Raw genomic sequence first — 21,292 nt, forward strand, 5'->3', positions numbered from 1 at the left:
TTTAGCTGAGATTCTTGCATCGCAATGGAAGCAAGAAGAACTACCGACAAAAGAAGAATGGAGAACGAAGTTGATGGACTACGCAGAACTAGATAAATCAACAGAAAGGATTCGCAACCTGCCGGATCAGAGATTCTTAGAGGACTGGAGTAAATATATCAACTATCTGAAAAGTAATTGTGATGAACAGATTACGCTAGTAGGACTGCAAGATGTTTTGTAAGGTGGATTATCTGAAATATTACAAGAAAGACTATGAAAAGAATTATTAGTTAAGGACAATTGAATGCAACATAGAAACTAAGAAATGCAGGCCAAGTGATAAAAATGGAAAATCATCAAAGGCGTTGACAGAAGTCTAAAACATTGCATAAGATGAGAAGTTATGTTGTATGACTGTTGGAACTGATATGCTAAAAAATTAATAAAAATGTATTTTAAAAAGAGAGAGATTCTTGCATTGCAAGGGGTTGGACCAGATGATTTTTGGGTCCCTTCCAACTCTACAATGCTATAATATTCTGGCAGGGCTAGGAGAGACTTCAGTCTGAAACCCTGGAGAATGTGGGCAACGCCGAGCTAGACATACTGATGGGTCTGACAGCTTTCTCCTTTCCTAACTGAGGAAGCGAAGGTTAGATGCTCTGGGAAGATAGGATTTGGCCTGTCTGTCTTCCCAGGGCTTGCAAAGCAAAAAGACCTAAAGGGTAGCAGGTTAGGGAAGAATGCTGTGAGAGACTAAGAGAAGCAACACCTTGAAGGAGGAAGCAGCGAAATTTGTAACGAATTGAAAAAGATATTTAAATACACTTTCCCGAAAAAGACGGAAGCTTTCTTGCTAGGCTTGATGGGGGAGGAAATAGAAAAAGCAGATCAAAGGTTATTTATGTATGCTACGACTGCTGCCAGAACTTCGTTAGCCCAAAAATGGAAAGTACCAGAATTACCAACAATAGAGGAGTGGCAGAGGAAGATGGTGGATTACGCAGAACTAGCAAATCTGACCTGTAGAATCCGAAATCAGGAGGAAGCAAAATTCCAAAAAGATTGGAGTAAATTTATGGAGTACATAAATGATAGCTGTAGAAATTTGAAGACTCTGGCAGGACTGAAATAAATCTTACGATGTAGATAGGATTGGATACAATAAGAAACTGTGGAAAAGTAACTGACATAGGAAAACCTGTTGAAGGGAGGGAAGGAAGTCAATGCTCAGCAGAGTGTAGGGGGAAAAGGTAGGTAAATGATTGTTGACTGTTACTGTATATTTTTCTGTTTGTATTAAATGAAACACCATTAAAAAGCATTTTAATAAAAGGAGGAGGAGGAAGCAGCAAGTTTCCCAAGGCTCGACTCATTCCCTTGCTTGGGAGGTAGGACTTGTTCACAACCCCACCAGGTGTCTATAACCAAGCACTCTGAAGACCGGTTAGATCCATGGCTGGAGGGATGAATCTCCCACCAATTCTACCCAAGCTTGAATTTAAAAACAAACAAAAAAGATCCAGGACACATCAAATAAAATTGTTTCTTCATGCAGTGCATCGTTCATCTATGGAACTCCCTGCCACTGGATGGCCACCAGCTTGGATGGCTTTAAAAGAACACTAGACAAATTCATGGATGGAGGAGAGGGCCATCGGCAGCTACTACTCATGATGGTTATGTTCTGCTTCCACAGTCGGAGGCAGAAATGTTTCTGAATCCCAGTTGCTGGAAACTGCAGGAGGACAGAGGGCTCTTGAGCTCAGGACTTGCTTGTGGGGTTCCCACAGGTATCTGATTGTGAGATGCTGGACCAGATGAGAAACTTCTTCTACCAGCGATGGAGTAGTGCAAACACCTATTGCCGCCTATTGTCACTCCAGCAAATTTGGCTCACAGCTCCAACCCCAAACCTTGTTAGAAGAAAGCCTGTTCCTGCAGGGCCCAGCCTGGTACGCAGCTGAATTATTAACCATGGAGCAGAAGCCCATCTCCGGAATGCAGAGCATGTCTGAGAAGCTTGGTCAGCCCCGCTGGGAGGATAAAGGCAGGACAGATATCGCTGGAGGCGAGTGGCAGCCGATTAGCAGAAGCAACTCCTTCCTGGAAGAGTGACTTGCATTAAAGCCAGTAGGTCAGAGCAGGGAGGGAGGAAAGAGACTTTCCCCACACCCAGCCCCTATCAAGCCACCTTTTCTTCCCATCCAAGCCATCTTCCTGAGTTTCCTGTGGCTCAGTGTTCATGCCATCAAGGAGCGTTAACCCAAATGCCGTTTCCTGATACAGTGGTACCTCTGGTTGCAAACGGGATCTGTTCCAGAGCTCTGTTCAGAACATGAGCAGAACGATCACGCCAATAGCAAAATTCTGCCGCCAGGGGTGCGAGCACCGCCACGCCGATCTGCCCACCTGAGATTTTGTCAACCCCCCCTAGGCTTGCATTCTGTAGTTGATCTCCTTTGTAATTTTTTATTTTATTTTAATGTTTTATGATGTTGTGAAGTGCCTTGAGATCTACAGATGAAGGGTGGTATGCAAATTTAACTAGTTAATAATAATAGAATCATAGAATCATAGAGTTGGAAGAGACCACAAGGGCCATCGAGTCCAACCCCCTGCCAAGCAGGAAACACCATCAGAGCACTCCTGACATATGGTTGTCAAGCCTCTGCTTAAAGACCTCCAAAGAAGGAGACTCCACCACACTCCTTGGCAGCAAATTCCACTGTCAAACAGCTCTTACTGTCAGGAAGTTCTTCCTAATGTTTAGGTGGAATCTTCTTTCTTGTAGTTTGGATCCATTGCTCCGTGTCCGCTTCTCTGGAGCAGCAGAAAACAACCTTTCTCCCTCCTCTATGTGACATCCTTTTCTATATTTGAACATGGCTATCATATCACCCCTTAACCTCCTCTTCTCCAGGCTAAACATGCCCAGCTCCCTTAGCCGTTCCTCATAAGGCATCGTTTCCAGGCCTTTGACCATTTTGGTTGCCCTCCTCTGGACACGTTCCAGTTTGTCAGTGGCCATCTTGAACTGTGGTGCCCAGAACTGGACACAGTACTCCAGGTGAGGTCTGACCAGAGCAGAATACAGTGGCACTATTACTTCCCTTGATCTAGATGCTATACTCCTATTGATGCAGCCCAGAATTGCATAGGCTTTTTTAGCTGCCGCGTCACACTGTTGGCTCATGTCAAGTTTGTGGTCAACCAAGACTCCTAGATCCTTTTCACATGTACTGCTCTCAAGCCAGGTGTCCCCCATCTTGTATTTGTGCCTCTCATTTTTTTTGCCCAAGTGCAATACTTTACATTTCTCCCTGTTAAAATTCATCTTGTTTGTTTTGGCCCAGTTCTCTAATCTGTCAAGGTCGTTTTGAAGTGTGATCCTGTCCTCTGGGGTGTTAGCCACCCCTCCCAGTTTGGTGTCATCTGCAAATTTGATCAGGATGCCCTTGAGTCCATCATCCAAGTCGTTGATAAAGATGTTGAATAAGACCGGGCCCAAGACAGAACCCTGTGGCACCCCACTAGTCACTCTTCTCCAGGATGAAGAGGAACCATTGATGAGCACCCTTTGGGTTCGGTCAGTCAGCCAGTTACAAATCCACTGAGTGGTAACATAGTCAAGACCGCATTTTACCAGCTTCGTTACAAGAATATCATGGGGCACCTTGTCAAATGCCTTGCTGAAATCAAGGTAGGCTACATCCACTGCGTTTCCTAATAATAACCTTTAAGGTAATGTTTCAGTTTTCTGTTAATTATGCTGCTTTGAAAGTATCCTTTATATTTGACTTTATTCTCACAGAATCACAGAGTTGGAAAGGACTTTGAGGGTCATCTAGTCCAACCCCCTGCAATGCAGGAATCTTTCACCCAACATGGGGCTCAAACCCACAACACCGGAGATTAAGAATCTCATGCTCTACTTACTGAGCTATCCCATTCTGTATCCTGCAATGTTTTATTCTGGATTATTTTACTTAAGGTTGGTAAATGTTGGCTTTGAGATTCCCCTCTCCACTTAAAATATAACGCAATATCGAAATGAAGGAAAATAGATAGATAAATGATGATGATAGATAGATACAGTGGTACCTCGGGTTACATATGCTTCAGGTTACATACGCTTCAGGTTACAGACTCCGCTAAACCAGAAATAGTACCTCGGGTTAAGAACTTTGCTTCAGGATGAGAACAGAAATCGCACGGCAGCGGCAGCAGTAGCAGCAGCAGCATCAGGAGGCCCCATTAGCTAAAGTGGTGCTTCAGGTTAAGAACAGTTTCAGGTTAAGAACGGACCTTCGGAACGAATTAAGTACTTAACCCGAGCTACCACTGCAGATAGATAGATAGATGATAGACCGTTTTTGATGGGCTTCCAATGGCTCGGTGGAGCAGCAGTGAACCCCCTCATTCTCCACGTGAAAACCAAGCAGGGCGGATTAGGGCCAAAGGACTAGAGGCGCCGGCAAAGGAATGCCAACTCCTGGCACGCAAGCTTCCTCTTGAGTAATCAGCGCCCTCTCCAGTGCTGGCGGCTTTGGCGAAACAGTTGTTGAATTGGCGCGGTTTAACAGACTGCCATTTATGACACTGCGGTAGTTAAGAGACACGTTTTCTCTCAGAGCCGCACATAAAGTTTGATAGCTAAATAGCTGTAAACGTTACTGAAGTCTGACAACTTGAAGAGGAAGAGCGAGTAAAAGAGAGAGAGAGAGAGAGAGAGAGTCCACTACGCAGGGGGCTTGGACCAACACGCTATGCTCCGGTGAGCCAAGGGGCCTTCCACTCTCGTAAAACCCGATTTATATTGGGAGTGAGAATGTGTGCCGCGCACATGGACGCCGCTTTATTGGGCCTGGTGTGATGCTGAGAAAATGTAGTTAAACCTCTACGAGTCTTCCTGGGAGCACCACCGAGGTGCCTATAAATCAAAACCGCAGTTCTGTTAAAAAAAGAGAGAAGTATTTACTAAATAAAAAATAGACTCCCTTTCTGGCGCGCTCTCAACCGTTTCCAAGGCAAGGTCGGGAACATGAGAGAAGATGCATCTCAAGCCCACATCTCGAATTTTAGGGACTCCGCAGGCAGAGAAGGGGACCGGGGTCTCTGTGCCTTGGCTCAGCCAGCCATGAACCGGCTGCAAGTCTGTTGCTATCATCCTCAATGTTATGTACTGAGTTGAACAGGATCCAAAAGGCAGCAGTCTGATTGGTCCTAGAACAATAGGATTCAGAATGCAGCAGTCTGATTGGTCCTAGAACAATAGGGTCCAGAATGCAGCAGTCTGATTGATCCTAGAACAATAGGGTCCAAAATGCAGCAGTCTGATTGGTCCGCAGGAGCCACCCAATCCAGCTCCAGGTGGAAGTGAATCCACAACCGGATTGGCTTACAGGAGAATCCCGGAATTAGCCAATCACGTGGGGCCCATTGTGTAAATAACGTATATAAAGCAGACATTCGGGGGGGACTTCCATTCCTCCTCACCACTATGAACTGAATAAAGAGCATGAAATCCACTCTCAACTCCGAGTATATTTCACTCAAGCTGCCATATCATAGGATTTCTATGAACTAAACATCCCTCCTCACTCTGCGCCCAAGGGTATTAAAGGAGCTTGTGGATGTAATCTGAGAGGTTCTTGTCTATAATGGTCGAGAATTCTGGGAGAACTGGGGAGATCCCTGCAGACTATGAGGCAGGCAAATATTCTCCTCATTTTCAAAAAGGGAGAAGACCCAGGTAACCAGCGACTGGCATGTTTGACTGAGGGGAGTTGGCATGTAGCAACATCTGGAAGTCTGCCGGTTCCCTATCTATGCTGTGGGACCCAGGGAATCCCAGCATGCTCCCCCATTTGCTAGAATCTGCAGGAGGGGAAAGGGCTCTCACGCTGGAATCCTGCTTGTAGGTTTCCCACAGGTTAGAAGAGGGTGTTGGACTCGATAGGCCATGGGCCTGATCCTGCAGGGCTCTTCTTATGTTCCCACCCCATGGTACTCCTCTGGATGTGGCCTTTTCAATCTCCTTCCTTGCTCTCAGCCTCTGCAGGAGTTGTTCTGCTCAGTGATGGATTTGATGTGGGACTCTGTTATTGCTGCTGTTTGGAGCAGTGTGAAAGCTGCTCTAAGTACATTGTGTGGATGGTGATTAATACCGCTTGCATTCAAACAGCGCAGAGAGAGCAGCAAGCGGGTGGTGGAGTAACGGCTCTGGCAGGAATGATTTTCGCCCCAATTCCTATCCATAACCAGGGGCTCCAGGAGAAAGAGTCTTGCCAACTGCAAAGGCAATCGTCCGTCCAAACACCCGCAAACAAAACAAAAAAAGTCTCCTGCGAATGGCACAGAAAACCAGAATGTCAAAGTCAAGGGCAAACTCCTCACTTCAAGCCACCAGGAAATCTGACTTAGGAAAGATCTGTTAAAAGAGCTTCGCTCAAGGTGACGACAGATATTTCCTAGACTATGGGCTCTAATGGGGCTGCCATCCAAAATGAAGGCTGTTCCATCTGGACTTGGCAGGTTGTTAAACTGGTGAAGAACTTCTACACAGAGAAAGAGGAAAGAGGAAAGAGGAAAGAAGGAAGGAAGGAAGGAAGGAAGGAAGGAAGGAAGGAAGGGTAAAAAACAAACCCTGAGACATCAGATTCGCTCCATCTCCAAACTAAACGCAGGTGTGAATTCTCTGACAAGCCTTGCAAACCCTGTAGTTGTTATTTATCACCCCCTTCGTTTCCTGCTTAAAAATTCAAGTTAGACACAGGAAAGAAAGAAAACACACAAATAAACACAAAGCACCCAGGGCATCATACAGCGAGTGCCAGCCTGACAATTCTTGTTGTTTCAGAGATAATGGATTTTTTTGTATTTGATAGGATGCCGTGATCCGGGTACCAATTTCTTCCCGGCGTCTTTTAAAATTCTGACACTAATCTGTTTATGGCCATCACTCCTGAAGTCATTTTAAGCTTAGATAATTTATATTTCTGAATGCAATAATCATTTTTCAAAGCCGCATTTTAAAGACAGGAGGGGAGAATCTTCTTTTCGCGTCTAATAACAGCTGCATCCGCCAGATCTCTCAAGAACCTTGCCTTCCTCTGATATATCTGGTGCATCTCTCGTTCCTCCCAGTGGGACTCAGGAAAGAGAGGTTCCCAATGGGCTAGACCCATTATTAGTGGAATTGCCATCCTAGTAATAGTTTTTGCAGCACTTCCAGCAGTGCTCCGAAGCTTTATCTCCTGCAGAAAAGAAACAGATGAGCCAGCCAAAGGAAGGCTGCATCCCAGGTGCCCTGACCAAGAAACTTTAAGGTGCTATGATCCAGAAGGAAAGAAAAAGGTAATTACAAGGGAAGATTGCAGAACTGGAAACGTAAGTTTTTCAGGGTTTGGCTAAAGGCTGCAGTTGATTCTCCCCTTAGAAAATTGTCACCCGTCTGGCTATGTGTGTTGCATTCATAATATACTTAGCAATCAATTAAGGTTGTTTTAATATTTTGTTTTGCCCCCAGTAGAGCTGAGCAGGGCTGGGTTTTCAGCATCACAGTGGATCGCCAGCCAAACATTGTGGTTTGGCAATACACCACAATGTTGAAAAAAATTGCCTCGGCGGGGTCAGGGCTCTCTCAGTTGGGAAGGGCGGGCTTTGCAATCCGCAGCTGAGCAGCCCCGATCCCACTCCAACTCGCGTGAAAGCAGGATCGGGGTTGGGGCTCTCTCAGCTGGGAAGGGGGGACACTTCAGCGGAGCCCCCTTCCCTCTGCCTCCAGCTCCCAGCAAGTTTGTTTCTGGGCAGAGGGGCTCCAGAGCAGCGACGGTTTCAGCAGCGATATACCGCTGAGTGAAGCTGTTATTGCGGTCTGTCTGCCCCGCCCCTCCCGGTCCTGGGCGATATATCGATTTATTGCCCAGGCATAGCCCTCAGTTATAGAATCATGGAATTGCAGAGTTGCAAGGGGCGTTGAGGGTCAACTAGTCCACCCCCATCATTTAAGATGCCTTAACCAAATTATCAAACAGACGTCAACTACAAAAGCCAACTACCCATCAAAAAAGAAGAGCCTGCAATCAAATAGTGATAATCCGGACCCAAAAGTTATTGAGCATTTTTTGCAAAATCTCCAGTTTTTTAAAAAATAATAATGAAGTTTTGGAACTATTTCTTTAGGAAATTTGCCCCCCAAAATCAACGCTTCCAACATGGGTTGCCCTACGCCCATGTTTATCCGGGCATTTCTACCGATCTTCAGACATTCCGCCCAGACACTATTTCTGATGGATGAATTCCAGATATGTCTGGGAAATTCTGGGTGCATGGCAGACTTATCGAATAGCAAACTGAACGAGCAGGTGAAATGTGCTGCTAAGTTGCTTTATCAAAACTTAGTTCCATTGACTGCTTCATCCCGGAACCTTACAGAGCTCTGCATTCATGCCCCAAAATCTGCCAGACAGTTGTGTTTCATTACATTTGGCTGCATGCCTGAGTTTCCTGAACAGATACTGGCCTCTTTTGACTGCCCAAGGTGTTCAAAACTTTCTGCCACATCCAAATTTTTGCGGGGAGCATGAAGTATGTTGTTTTAGATCTAACACATCGGAGAGATGTTCAGCGATGTACCCAGGGCACCGGGTGAAACTTTACTGGTGTTTATTAAGGGCAAGATAACATTCCCCTAATAACCTCAGCAAAATACAGAGTGTGCACATATTAGATGCAATTAACCACATGCTGGGCATGAGCAACGAGGGATTTATCCTGAACGTGCGGGGCTAAATTGGCTGTCTTGCGTCGCTCACAGTCACTGCAGTGTGACTTTTGCAGGGGAAAGTCTGTGTGTGTGTGTGTGTGTGTGTGTGGCTTGACTCGCTTGCAAAGGGAGAAGAGGGAAAGAGACACACTATTCCTTTGAGCGCGTTCCAACTTTGAAGCATCTGCAAAGCTGGTCTGGAAACTTTCTGGGAGTGAACGGCCCCCGAAGATTTCGGATGCTTCCTCCGTATCTGAACTGCATCTGGAAACGCTGAAAGGCCCAATGACCCAGTTGAGTCAGGGAACCAGAGGCTGAGGCTGGGGGTGCAAACGCAGGCCGGCTCCCTGGGTCCCCTCCTACAGCTGCACCGTTTATCTCATCTCAGATGGCCCCCGAGCACATCTGTCTTCCTACCATCTGCAGAGAAGACTGTTTCTCCTAAGCATGGCCCATTTCAGCCGTAGAGGTCGAGGAATCTGCCTGGCCCCAAATGCACCGTAATAAATCAAGGAGTTCGTTCTCCAAGTAAGGATCCCGCAGCTCCCCAAGAACAAAAGTGCAGGTTTGGAAAGGAAAAGGATGTTCAAGTTATTAGTCACCTACATTGCTTTATAAGATATCAAGTAAAGCCTTAGGGTTAATTCACACACATTTTTTTTTTATTAGTTTGCTTTTTTAAAAAAGTTCTGTGTCACTAACCGTTGGCAATGTGTATTAATGGAATGGTGGATTTGCAAAGTCTTCAGTGCCGAAGTATTCCTGGAAGATCCCCATTGGAACAGGGGTGAGAGCACGCTGATCTCTGCTTGAGCTGGAGAAACCATGCCATATGGTATCACAAAATCTTAAAGAGAACAAGAATGGACTTGATGGAAGTCACCAAAGACAGCATTCCTAGATATCTGTGGGAATCGAAGCTAGCAGATTCACCGCATCAAGTGGCAGGGAGTTCCATAAGTTAACTAAGTGCTGTACAGAGAAGTCGTTTCTTTTCTCTGTACTGAGTCTCTCAGTGTCACCCTTTCCTACAAGCCAATAGCTTTTTGATCAGGGAAGCTGGCTTACAGGCTCCAATAAGTGTTGGAAATGGAAAGAAAATGAAGGCACATTTTTTTCGTATGTGGTGGAATTGTAAAATAATTAAAAATTACTGGGAAATGATCTGCAACAAAATGGAAAAAAAAAATTAAGTTAACTTTTGTTAAGAGACCAGAAGCTTGGTTTATTAGGTATTTCAGGTCAAGACCCGACAGAAGAGAAGAATAAACTTTTTATGCATGCGACAACTGCGGCTAGGATATTGCTAGCCCAAAGATGGAAAAGCAATGAAATACCAACTAAAGAACAATGGCAAGAAAAATTGATGGAATACTCTGAAATGGCGAAGTTAACTGAAAGACTAAGCAACAAAGACAACAGAGACTTTAAAAAAGAATGGGAACCATTTATGTTGTATTTACAGAAACAATGTAAAGAAATGGACTCACTAGTAGGTTTTGAGTAAACACTTACAATGGACAAAATATAGAAAACACCAATTAACGTTATAATGAGATAAGGATAACTACATTTAAGTTAAGGAATTTAATATTAAGATTTAATAAAACAAGCAGGGGAAGTTTATATGTTAAGAAACCAGAAGTTGAGGGAAGTCATGGGGGCAGGATTTGGGAATTGTATGTTTTATTATTTGATGTTACTATGATAAAAATGTAAAATTTAATAAAAAATTATTTAACCCCCCCCCCAAAGGAATGCTGGCTTCTGCATTCAGATGCTACAGCAGAGGAGACCCAGGCTGAGAGTCTGGGCATCCTATGGCTACCCTGAACTCTTTCCTTTATACATGTTCAGAGACGAGTATATGTGTTCTTCTTTGCTCACAGACACACTCTGGGGCCCCAGAGCCAGACTTGTCCGGCTCCCCTCTAATGGGAAATTCTTTCCTTTCCCTCTGGAAATGTCCCTTCGTATGATGGAGAGCGAGAGAGCCGCTTTGCTTCCTCCCAAACCCGGTGAAATTATTTTTCACCTGGTTTTGCCAACAGCTCAGGCCTTTTCCCACGCTCTTACAAATCAACATGTCCAAGTCCCGGTCACTGGTGAGATTGGATATCAGTAACTGATTGCCTTTCCTTTAGCAGTTATTGTGCAAAGCCAAGAGAAAGTGGTCCGGGGAGAAGGGAGAAAACAGAAGAGAGATTTTTCTTTTGGGGGGGGGGGGAGAAGTGAAACTCAGTGGAAAGCAGGATATGGAAGGTTTCACCCACCTCCCAGCCCCAAACGAGAGATTCCAGGGGGTCAACCTCCACCCAATTGCCTAAATATCTCCTCTGAGCGCAGGAGCAGTGGGAAGTTGAGGTTTACTCTTATTAGGTACCAACAAAGCAATTTCATCAAGAACGATATTAATTCATCTCTCCTCCCTCCCTCCATCCCCAGCTTTTAAAAATCAATTAATAGAGGATTGATTCTCACCTCCCAAATTATTCGTTTGGTCAAAAATTACGGAATCGATCTCAAAGAGGTGGTTTTTTGCTTGTTTAATCAATTTAGAAATTGAGAAAGATCTCCCCGATTGAACTGATTCATGCCTGGCTCTCTCCAAAAAAGGTCGGCTGCTTTCCTGACAACATTTCAAATGTGTGAAATGAAATTGGATTGGGGGGGGGGTGAGGGAGGTCTGCAGCCCAGAGCAGATCCTGGCAAATCGGAGGATAGTGCTAGGGGAGTCTTTGGCGACCCCCAGACCACCCCCAGAAGAGAGACAAATGTTCTTTGGATAGGAAACTGCAGTGAGAGAGGAGCTAGAAAGGGGAAGGTGGACTGGACGGAGGGTAGAAAAGGGAGCTGCTGGCAACTGGAGGATGCGTGTGGAACTGGCCAAAATATATAACCACCCCCTTCCCTAAAAGAGAAAAGTTCTGGCTGCATCCAGAAACCCCATTAAAGGCAGAAATGGATAAAGAGCACAGGCTCCTTGCTGGGTTTCCTTGTGCAAAGGCCAAACAGCCCAAGGGGAAAATGGCACTTCTGGGTATTCTAATCTACTCAAGAAACACCTGGGAAGTTTTGCAAATGTGCTTTTGCACACCTCTGGGCATACACAAATTATCCATCAGAGAGCGCCAGGGCTGAACAGAAAGAATTAGAAGAGAGCTATGAAAGCCTTCTTTAAGTACAGTGGTACCTTTGTTGAACTTGAACTGTTCCATGAGTCCATTTGACTCCCGAAACCATCCAAAAACCAAGGCACGGCTTCTGATTGGCTGCAGGAGCTTCCTGCACTCAATCGGAAGCCGCATCGGACGTTCAGCTTCCGAAAAACGTTCACAAACCGGAACACTCACTTCCAGGTTTGCAGCGTACGGGAGCTGATTTGTTCGACAAGGCGTGTTCTCCTTCATGGAGAGCACGTGTTGCGGTGGGGTCTAACAGGACCCCCTCCCTTGGTTGCTGGGTGGGATTGTTTAGATGTCCAGGATTGTGAGTGGCTATTCTGGGTTGTTGGGCAAATTATGATGCTGCCAATTTGTGGGGTGGCTTGAGGGTTTATATACTTAGCACGCAGCATTTAATGGAGGGAGAAAGGTTGTTTTCTGCTGCTCCAGAGAAGCGGACACGGAGCAATGGAGCCAAACTACAAGAAAGAAGATTCCACCTAAACATTAGGAAGAACTTCCTGACAGTAAGAGCTGTTCGACAGTGGAATTTGCTGCCAAGGAGTGTGGTGGAGTCTCCTTCTTTGGAGGTCTTTAAGCAGAGGCTTGACAACCATATGTCAGGAGTGCTCTGATGGTGTTTCCTGCTTGGCAGGGGGTTGGACTCGATGGCCCTTGTGCTCTATTCCAACTCTATGATTCTATGTTCCCTTTTGCTGCGTGCATCGGATCACCCGCCCACCCTCCCTAAGTTAGGGCTTGTGTGTCTGACCTTGCTATGCCTGTCATGTGGTCGTCTGCTTTTGGGGCAGGGGCCTGGTAGGAATTTTGTCCATTTGACGGATTGGCTGGTGCCATTTAGTTTTTGCCAACTGCGTAGCAAATCGTTACAACTTGTAAGATTGCCGTTAGGCATTGGTTTTATGAATTGGCTGGTGGAGGGGCATGGATTGGCTGTGCCTGCCCCTCCAATGCTGCTGCTGCAAGGGTATTCCGTTATAGGAATCCAGGGGCTCGCCATGTTTTGTCCGAACCCCTGTCAAGGGGCTAGGGCCACGCAAGAGCCCCTGGGAGCATGTGGGGAGAGGTGAGGGCACGGTTCTCAGCTCCATCTTTCTCCCCAAAATGTTTTCCCTTACTGATTTCCGCAGGGTTGTGGAAGTCAGTTCTGTCCCTGGGTGGAGACAGTTGTAACCAATGCCTAAGCAACCACTTTTAGAAGACATCTGAGTTCAGGGAAGTTTTTAATGACTGATGTTTTAATGTATTTTTAATCTTTTGTTGGAAGCCACCCAGAGTGGCTGGGGAAACACAGCCAGATGGGCAGGGTACTAATAATAATAATAAGGCCATGAGGGGTTTGCAGCAGTGGCAGGATCAGGCCCAGAGAAGAGTCCTCGGGAGAGCTATTGGGGAAAGCAGCAGGACGCCCTCACTCCCATCTTCCCCTGCAGCCCTAACCAGCCCCAGGAACCTGCCACCTCCAAAAGGACCAAAGAGATTCCCTAAGAATCTGGGGAGCCGTAGGAGGCGAGTTAGCGAAGACGTTTTGTGCAGAGCCAAGACGGGTGAGGTGACGGGAGAGCAAAAGCAAAAAATGAGAGGACAAACGAGTCTCTCAGGAACCATCGGCCGCGTCAGGCATACCTTCCCCAGGTGCCCGATCTCGCTCTCTTGGCAGCGAAGATAAAAGTCCCTGTCAAGCCGAGCGATAAGAGGAAACTGATTGGTGCCAGAAGGATGGCTTCTTTCCGAGCGGCAGCTGATGGACCACTCACCTGAAAAGTCACCTGCCTGCCTCATCACCACCTTGCACAGAGCCAGAGGGGCCAGAGGCGGCGGCGGCAACAGGAACGGGGATATCTGTCATTTCCCCTCCTGCTCAGGGCTTCTCTCCTAATGTGGCAGCGCTGCTCCTACATTTGGGGAAAGAGTGCCGGACGATATAAATTAGACGCTACGGAGAAAGTTGAGATTTTCAGACGTGAATATTCTTTTGAATGATTTACCTGTTGTATGGGAAGTGACAGCAGGGACAGCAAAAATGGATTTTATGAGCCGTAGTGGTGGCTAAGATATTGATACTGACAAACTGGAAGAATAGAGATATGTTTCCCCTTAATCGAAGGCTTGACAACATGACAATATCGGCAATATATGAATGGACGCAGACCACTTATAGACGCAGATAAATATATTTGGAACGACTTTATATGAGGTTATTGATAAATAAATTTGTTTCAGGATAATAAGACTATACACATTTGTATACTAATGTATGGAAATGTAATTGAGTATTTTTCTTGTACTTAGATTCTCATTCACATTTTTCTTCTTCTTCTTTTTTTTCTTTTCACCAGTATTTTAAAAATGAAATTCTTTTAAAAGAATATTATTTTTAAAAGCAAAAAAAAGGAGGGATGATCAGTCTGTATCCATTCTCCATGTCCAGCCTGGCACAGTGGTTACAGTGTCAGGCTGGGACCCGGGAGACCAGGGTTCAAATCCCCACCTGGCCGTGACCTTCGGCCAATCACGTTGCCTCTCAGCCTCGCCTACCTTACAAGGTTGTTGTGGGGAGCAAATGAGGAGGGGGAGACCCACGGGCACCCCACCGAGCTCCTTGGGAGAAAGAAAGATGGGATATGAATAAACGAATAAACTGCACCTTGAAGCATCTAGCGGGCCACAGATTCCCTACTCCTGACTTAACCCAATAAAATTTTATTTTATTTTTTGAGGAGGGGGAGAAGGCCCCAGCACTGAGGAAAAGGCCGCAGCCAGCTGTGCGCTCCAAATCTGTCCTCCCACTCAGAGGAGCCACGTAAGCCAGTGAGAGGAAGCGCTTGCCGGACCATTGCAGATGACTCAAGGCAATGGTCCTTCCTCCCGCCGGACCCATCTCTCGCGAGCTGCCAGACAGAAGACGCAGCAATATGGAGAGAGCATCTCTCTCTCTCTCTCCTCCATTCCTCCTCCTCTCATGGCTCCACTGAGCTTTGCAATCCATCTTCTCCTAGTCCAGGTCTCAGCAGGAACCTCAGCGAGGTCCACTAGATTCCTGGAGAGCAAACCCCAAAGCGACGCACGTCGAAGGGTCTCTCTTTCTGTTTCTCTCTCGGCAACGAAGGGAATGGAAATGTGGATGGGAAACCGAGAGGCCCAGAAGGCGTATCTAACCCCTTCTCAAAAAGTAGCGAGCCCTGATCCTTCCAGAAAGACCACACGGTTACATGATCCACTGGTGTGTGCAATCATTACTGCTCCTGCACAGGTCGCAAAACCAGCAAAAGCTACCCCAAAAATACACCCTGTGTTTGGATGTGGATAGCCCTCTTTCAGGGATTCTGATTCCTGCCTTGCAGGTGGTTGGTTGTCAGGGATCAGGCCGGGGAGCACTACTCTGGTGAGGAGTGGTGGAACCAGGATCCTGGGGCTCCACAGGAGCAGGAGAGTAGTATTGACCTGGAACGATGGTTTGCTGAGGGGCACAGTTCGGAGGATGGGAGTTGGGCAGAACTGGGAGGTGAAAAACCAGAAGAGGCAGAACTGGAGGAGAGAGAGTTAACCGAATCTCCCTCACTGGAAGGAATACAGCCTCTTAGTCCCGGGGCTAGGAGACGGGATAAGGCAACTTCGCAGAACGGTTATTGGTTGAGAGATCGGGTAAGTAGGAGATGGGAAGATAGAAGTGACTAGAGGGAAGTGGGAAGAACTTAAATGGGAGCACCTGCACTGTGAGAATGGTCGTTTGTTCTTTTGCTGCATTCATTAAACATCTCTGTTGCTGGTAAGAGACTGCTTCATTTTGCATCACTTATCTATGGAAGCTAAAAGGTAATAGGAACGCGGGTGGTGCTGTGGTCTAAACCACTGAGCCTCTTGGGCTTGCCGATCGGAAGGTCAGCGGTTCAAATCCCAGCGACGGGGTGAGCTCCCATTGCTCTGTCCCAGCGCCTGCCAACCTAGCAGTTCGAAAGCACACCAGCGCAAGTAGATAAATAGGTACCGCTCCGGCGGGAAGGTAAACGGCGTTTCCGTGCACTGCTCTGGTTTCTGTCATGGTGTTCTGTTGCGCCAGAAGCGGTTTAGTCCTGCTGGCCACATGACCAGGAAAGCTGTCTGTGGACAAACACCGGCTCCCTCGGCCTAAAAGCGAGATGAGTGCCGCAACCCCATAGTTGCCTTTGACTGGACTAGACCGTCCAGGGGTCCTTTACCTTTTTACCTATCTACAGTCAAAGTGAGAAGGAAGCCTGACATTGGCTTAGATGACTCCAAAGGCGTAGCTGTCAACATTTCCCTTTTTAAAGTGAAATTCCCTTATTCCGAATAGGATTCCTCGCAAGAAAAGGGAAAAGTTGACAGCTATGCCCAAAGGGTCCCTTCCAGCCCTATAATTCTCAACCCTACGGTATCACTCATGAGGTTGGAAAGGAACTTAAGGAGAGCCCTGAATCTGGGTCCAGCCTAAGACCTGGCTAGTCCCATGTCCTGTTCTCTCAGTGGCCAACTAGGATGCTCCAGGCCCCTTTCCCACTCTTTGCCTCTTGGAGATAAAAGACAGTTCTCTGCTTGGTTGCTCAGCATAGCATAATTGTGTCCTGCCCTTCTATCACTCTGATGCAATGGGTGCAAAAGCTCTGGGACAAAAAATTTGGCCTGATTTTATTAGAGGGCAATTTAGTTTACTCTCAAAACTACATTTTGAAGATACTGCACCATCCACATTTAGGCTTAGGCTGTTTCGCACATTGGCTCCCAGTTAGTTCTCCCAGCCTCTCTCCCCACACGCAAAATTTCCAGGTAGCAACTGTGCATACAAGATTTGCCTCCTTGCCTGCCAGGTCTCCCTACAATTCTTCTCCCCAGCCAGAAACACAAGTCTCGCAAACCCCTGAGTTCATCCCCCGGGGTGCTGCTATACAAATAAGGCAACCATCATTATTCCACTAGTTGCATAAGTGAACTTGACTACCGCCTCCAAAGTTGGGTACAATTTTGGAGAGCATTGAAATTGAACACCATAGTCTGAAAGGCTGGCTCAGGGGAGCAGGCGGTGCTGTGGTCTAAACCACTGAGCCTCTTGGACTTGCCGATCGAAAGGTCGGCAGTTTGAATCGGCACGATGGGGTGAGCTCCCGTTGCTCGGTCCCAGCTCCTGCCAACCTAGCCGACTGGACTGAACTGTCCAGGGGTAGATAGATAGATAATTTATTACAGCCAAAGACCAGCTCGCATAACACAATAAAAACAGCTTTCATAAAGATAAAATATACAATCAGAGCAGATTGCAGTAATAGCTCATGAATTAAAATTGAGATATATACATACACCCGTACAACTGAGATTTGGGCTACCATAAAAATTGACCCTGAGGCACCCCAAAGGACGACTTCAGCATTTCCCTAAGGTAAAGGTAAAGGGACCCCTGGCCATTAGGTCCAGTCGTGACCGACTCTGGGGTTGCGGCGCTCATTTCGCTTTACTGGACGAGGGAGTCGGCGTACAGCTTCCGGGTCATGTGGCCAGCATGACTAAGCCGCTTCTGGCGAACCAGAGCAATGCACGGAAATGCCGTTTACCTTCCCACCGGAGCGGTACCTATTTGACGTGCTTTCAAACTGCTAGGTTGGCAGGAGCAGGGACCGAGCAACGGGAGCTCACCCCGTCGCTGGGATTCGAGCTGCTGACCTTCTGATCGGCAAGTCCTAGGCTCTGTGGTTTAACTCACAGTGCCACCCGCGTCCCTTTTAGCATTTCCCTAGTAAGTTATTTTATTCTAGAGGATGATCTGTGCCTACAAATCTGGGCGCAGAATCTGGATACCAGCCAGGTCGTCTTGTGATTTTTGCCTAAGAGGAGAGAATTAAGTTTAGACTTGTCTGAAAGATCGGACAGCCTCTTCGGCAAAGGATCAATGGTGTCTCCCATTGCTCTGTCCCAGCTCCTGCCAACCTAGCTGACTGGACTTAACTGGCCAGGGGTCCTTTACCTCTGATGGTAGGAACTGTTCAACAGTGGAACAGACACCCTCAGAAGGGTGGTTTTTAAGCAGAGGTTGGGTGGCCCTCTGTCCTGAGATTCCTGCATTGCAGGGGGTTGGACTAGATGACCCCTGGGTCCCATTCAAGTCTACAATTCTATGATAATTGCCGTCTCTTCTTAAGGAGAGTCTTGCTGCCACCTCCAAGTCTTTGAGCAAGCCCGTTGCCGCGGAGGCACAGCGCCCCTTCCCTGCGCCCAGATTGCAAGCAGATGTGATCTTAAATTACCTGCTTCTGTAATAATATTAAGCATTGTTCTAGGACTCTTTCTGAGAAGCAGGCTGGGAGGAAATGTGCTGAGCAAACGGCGAGAAGGTGGAAGGGGCAAAATGTCACCATTGCGGAAAACAGACAAAGCTTCCTGTGAGGGATTTCGGCTTCCCAGAGAGGAAATAAATCACGTATCAGCACCCCTTCCCCTCCAAAAGAGAGAGAGATAACTTCCTCTGTCTTCTGCGGAGCCTGAGACTGTGAGTTCTCAAGAAACCTGTTTTGCTTCAGCAGTAGAGTTGGGGGGTTACGGGATGTGAAATCTCTCAAGTTGCAAGTCTCGGAGCAAACGGAGTTGTCTCGGAGCGTCTGACACATTTCCACACAGGCTGTTGCTGCTGTGAATTCAAGCGAGGTGTGGGGACCACTTGGGAATCACACATCATCTCGTTCAACTGCAGCAAAAGGATTTAAAGGGGCTGGGTCACAGCCCAAGCTGCTAGACCTCAAGACAGATGGCAGATGCAGAGCATGCGTAAGTCAGCTGCTCCTTCCTGGGCACCCAGCAGGCCCCCAAAATCTACTTAGAAGAAAAGAAGCCCCTTCTCCCTATAGTCTTCTGAGGCTGGTCAGAGGCCAAAATACTGAGCTGGACCAAGGGAGGTGCCGGGACTCCCCATGAAGTAGTTACAGTAAGGGCCACGCTTTTAACCAGTGCTTTTCTTCTAGGAAAAAATGGTTCTGGTACTGCGTACCGCCCCCCCCCCAGCAAAAAAGCACTGTGCAGTAGGCACCTACAAGAAAAGAAACCCACCAGTTGGGACAGGGTCCGAGAGGTGGGCACGAGTTAGCAAACACATTTCTCAACCTCTTTCATCTGCAGAACTGCCGCTGTCACAAGACCCATTCAACATTGGTGCTGACCATTAAAGCCCTAAACGGCCTCGGTCCAGTATACCTGAAAGAGCATCTCCATCCCCATTGTTCTATCCAGAAACTGAGGTCCAGTGCCAAGGGCCTTCTGGCGGTTCCCTCACTGCGAGAAGCCAAGCTACAGGGAACCTGGCAGAGGGCCTTCTCGGTAGTGGCACCCACCCTGTGGAACGCCCTCCCATCAGATGTCAAAGAGAAAAATAATTACCAGACTTCTAGAAGACATCTGAAGGCAGCCCTGTTTAGGGAAGCTTTTAATGTTTAATAGATTATTGTATTTTAATATTCTGTTGAAAGCCATCCAGAGTGGCTGGGGAAGCCCAGCCAGATGGGCGGGGTATAAAAAATAAATTCTTCTTCTTCTTCTTCTTCTTCTTCTTCTTCTTCTTCGTCGTCGTCGTGAGAATTTTATATTTCAATGTGATAGCACCTAAAACTTTGGAACTCCCTGCCTAGTGAAAACAGGAAGGCGCCTTCACTGTCCCCTTTTCAGCTACTGCTAAAAACATTCTTGTTTAGACAAGTCTGTCCAGAGGTTTAGAAAGCGGGTGCAAAATTTAATCTAATGTCGTTTTAACTTTTGGAAAGTCTTGAATTTTTGTTGTTGAGTTTTCTTAGTGATGATTTTATCTTTTTTTGTAAACTATTTTGAGGGGATGATGATGATGATGATTTTACAATCAAGCCATGTATAAATTCTATGAAATGAATAAAATGAACTCTTTTAGCCCAGGCAATGGAGACAAGGATCTCCTCATTAATAATTGCTTTTTTTCCCCAGGGGTGAGGGGTGAGTTGACAACTACATTAAGGGGTATGGCAGCAACATACCTTTACTTTAAACCCCTGCTGCTTCCTGCACCCTATGGACCGAGTTGTGCAGCAAACCTATTTGGAAATCATAGAAACCAAGAGACTCAAAGGATCATCTCATTCAACCCCCTAGAATGAAGGAATGTGCAGCTGCCCCATACGGGGATCGAACCTGCAGCCTTGGCATTATCAACACCACATTCTAACCCACTGAATAACTAAAAGGGCTTCACTACCATTCCCTGGAGAGATCATCACATTGCTCTGGAGACCCTCATTCCCAGGGCAATTTCCCCAATGGCCCATCTCAGAATTTTTCTAAGAAAAATATAAAGCGGTATAGAAATGAAATAAAAATAAATAATAATAATTTTCGCCTCTGGCCAGCCTCAGTCAGGAGGATTTCATGAGACAAAACGGACTCCTCAAAGGCGGCCAGAGGTCAGTCAAGCAATTCTGTGCAGAGAACTGTGGTTTTGGTGGGGGGAAAAGATTTTTTTCAGAGAGTCCCAGAAATACAAAAAAGGTGGGAAACTTCTGTCAAAGCTCCCCACGGCGGCCTCTGCAAGAGCTTGCCTTGCTTCCTAATGCTTTGCCCAGTCCAGGGCTCTGCAAAAGTAGCAAATCTTACTTTGGAAATTGCTGCGTGTCCAATAAAAGCCAGGCAGGTTGGTTTCCGGAGCTCGTTCTGTTCCAGAGTAAAAGAGAGAGAGAAAAGGCCGGGGAAACCACTTACAATTTTGGCTTTGCTGGATGCGATCAGCCTGGGCAAAGAGCTCCTCGCTTCATCCCAGAGAAAGCTCAGCTCAGCAAAAACCCAAGCCAGCAGAGCAAATTGGATGGTTTCGTTTTCTTTGAAGTCCTCCTTTACTTTTGTGTAAGGGGAATTCGGCGGCCAAGCTGTGATTGGATTACAGTGAACTTTATTCCCGCATCCACAAAACCCTTTCGGGGTTTGGATGAATATAAGAAGAGCTGGCAGGATCAGACTCCAACTGGTCCAGCGTCCTATTCTAAAGAACAGCCAAGCGGACGCCCCAAAGCGAAGCCCGCAAGCCCGGGTGCAAGAGCAAGGCTAGGACTGCATCCCCAAAGCCTTCAGAGCACAATTCAGGATGCTGAGTAGCCTCTTCAAAGGCTTTATATGGAGCTCATGGCCAGATCCAATGTCCTGAAAGATTGCAGTAAAGGGTAAAGGGACCCTGACCATTAGGTCCAGTCGTGGCCAACTCCGGGGTTGCGGCGCTCATCTCACTTTATTGGCCGAGGGAGCCAGTGTACAGCTTCCAGGTCATGTGGCCAGCATGACTAAGTCGCTTCTGGTGAACCAGAGCAGCACACGGAAACGCCGTTTACCTTCCCACCGGAGCGGT

At 46.9% G+C, this 21,292-nt stretch overlaps 1 protein-coding gene and 1 long non-coding RNA gene across 4 annotated transcripts in view; one reads left to right on the forward strand and one right to left on the reverse strand.

Moving 5' to 3' along the window:
* The window catches only part of LOC308458838, a 249,791-nt gene extending 248,563 nt beyond the window's left edge, over positions 1-1,228 (forward strand). The window contains exon 2 of the long non-coding RNA XR_013977718.1: positions 910-1,228. This is a non-coding gene — a long non-coding RNA (uncharacterized lncRNA). The remainder of the gene's footprint in view (positions 1-909) is intronic.
* Positions 1-21,292, reverse strand: part of CNTFR (ciliary neurotrophic factor receptor) — a gene marked incomplete at its 3' end in the record, with an annotated part of 431,249 nt that overhangs the window by 214,969 nt on the left and 194,988 nt on the right. The window lies entirely within an intron of this gene.

Source organism: Podarcis pityusensis (genome assembly GCF_964106645.2).
Source record: "Podarcis pityusensis genome assembly, chromosome: 11".
Classification (NCBI taxonomy): Eukaryota; Metazoa; Chordata; class Lepidosauria; order Squamata; family Lacertidae; genus Podarcis; species Podarcis pityusensis.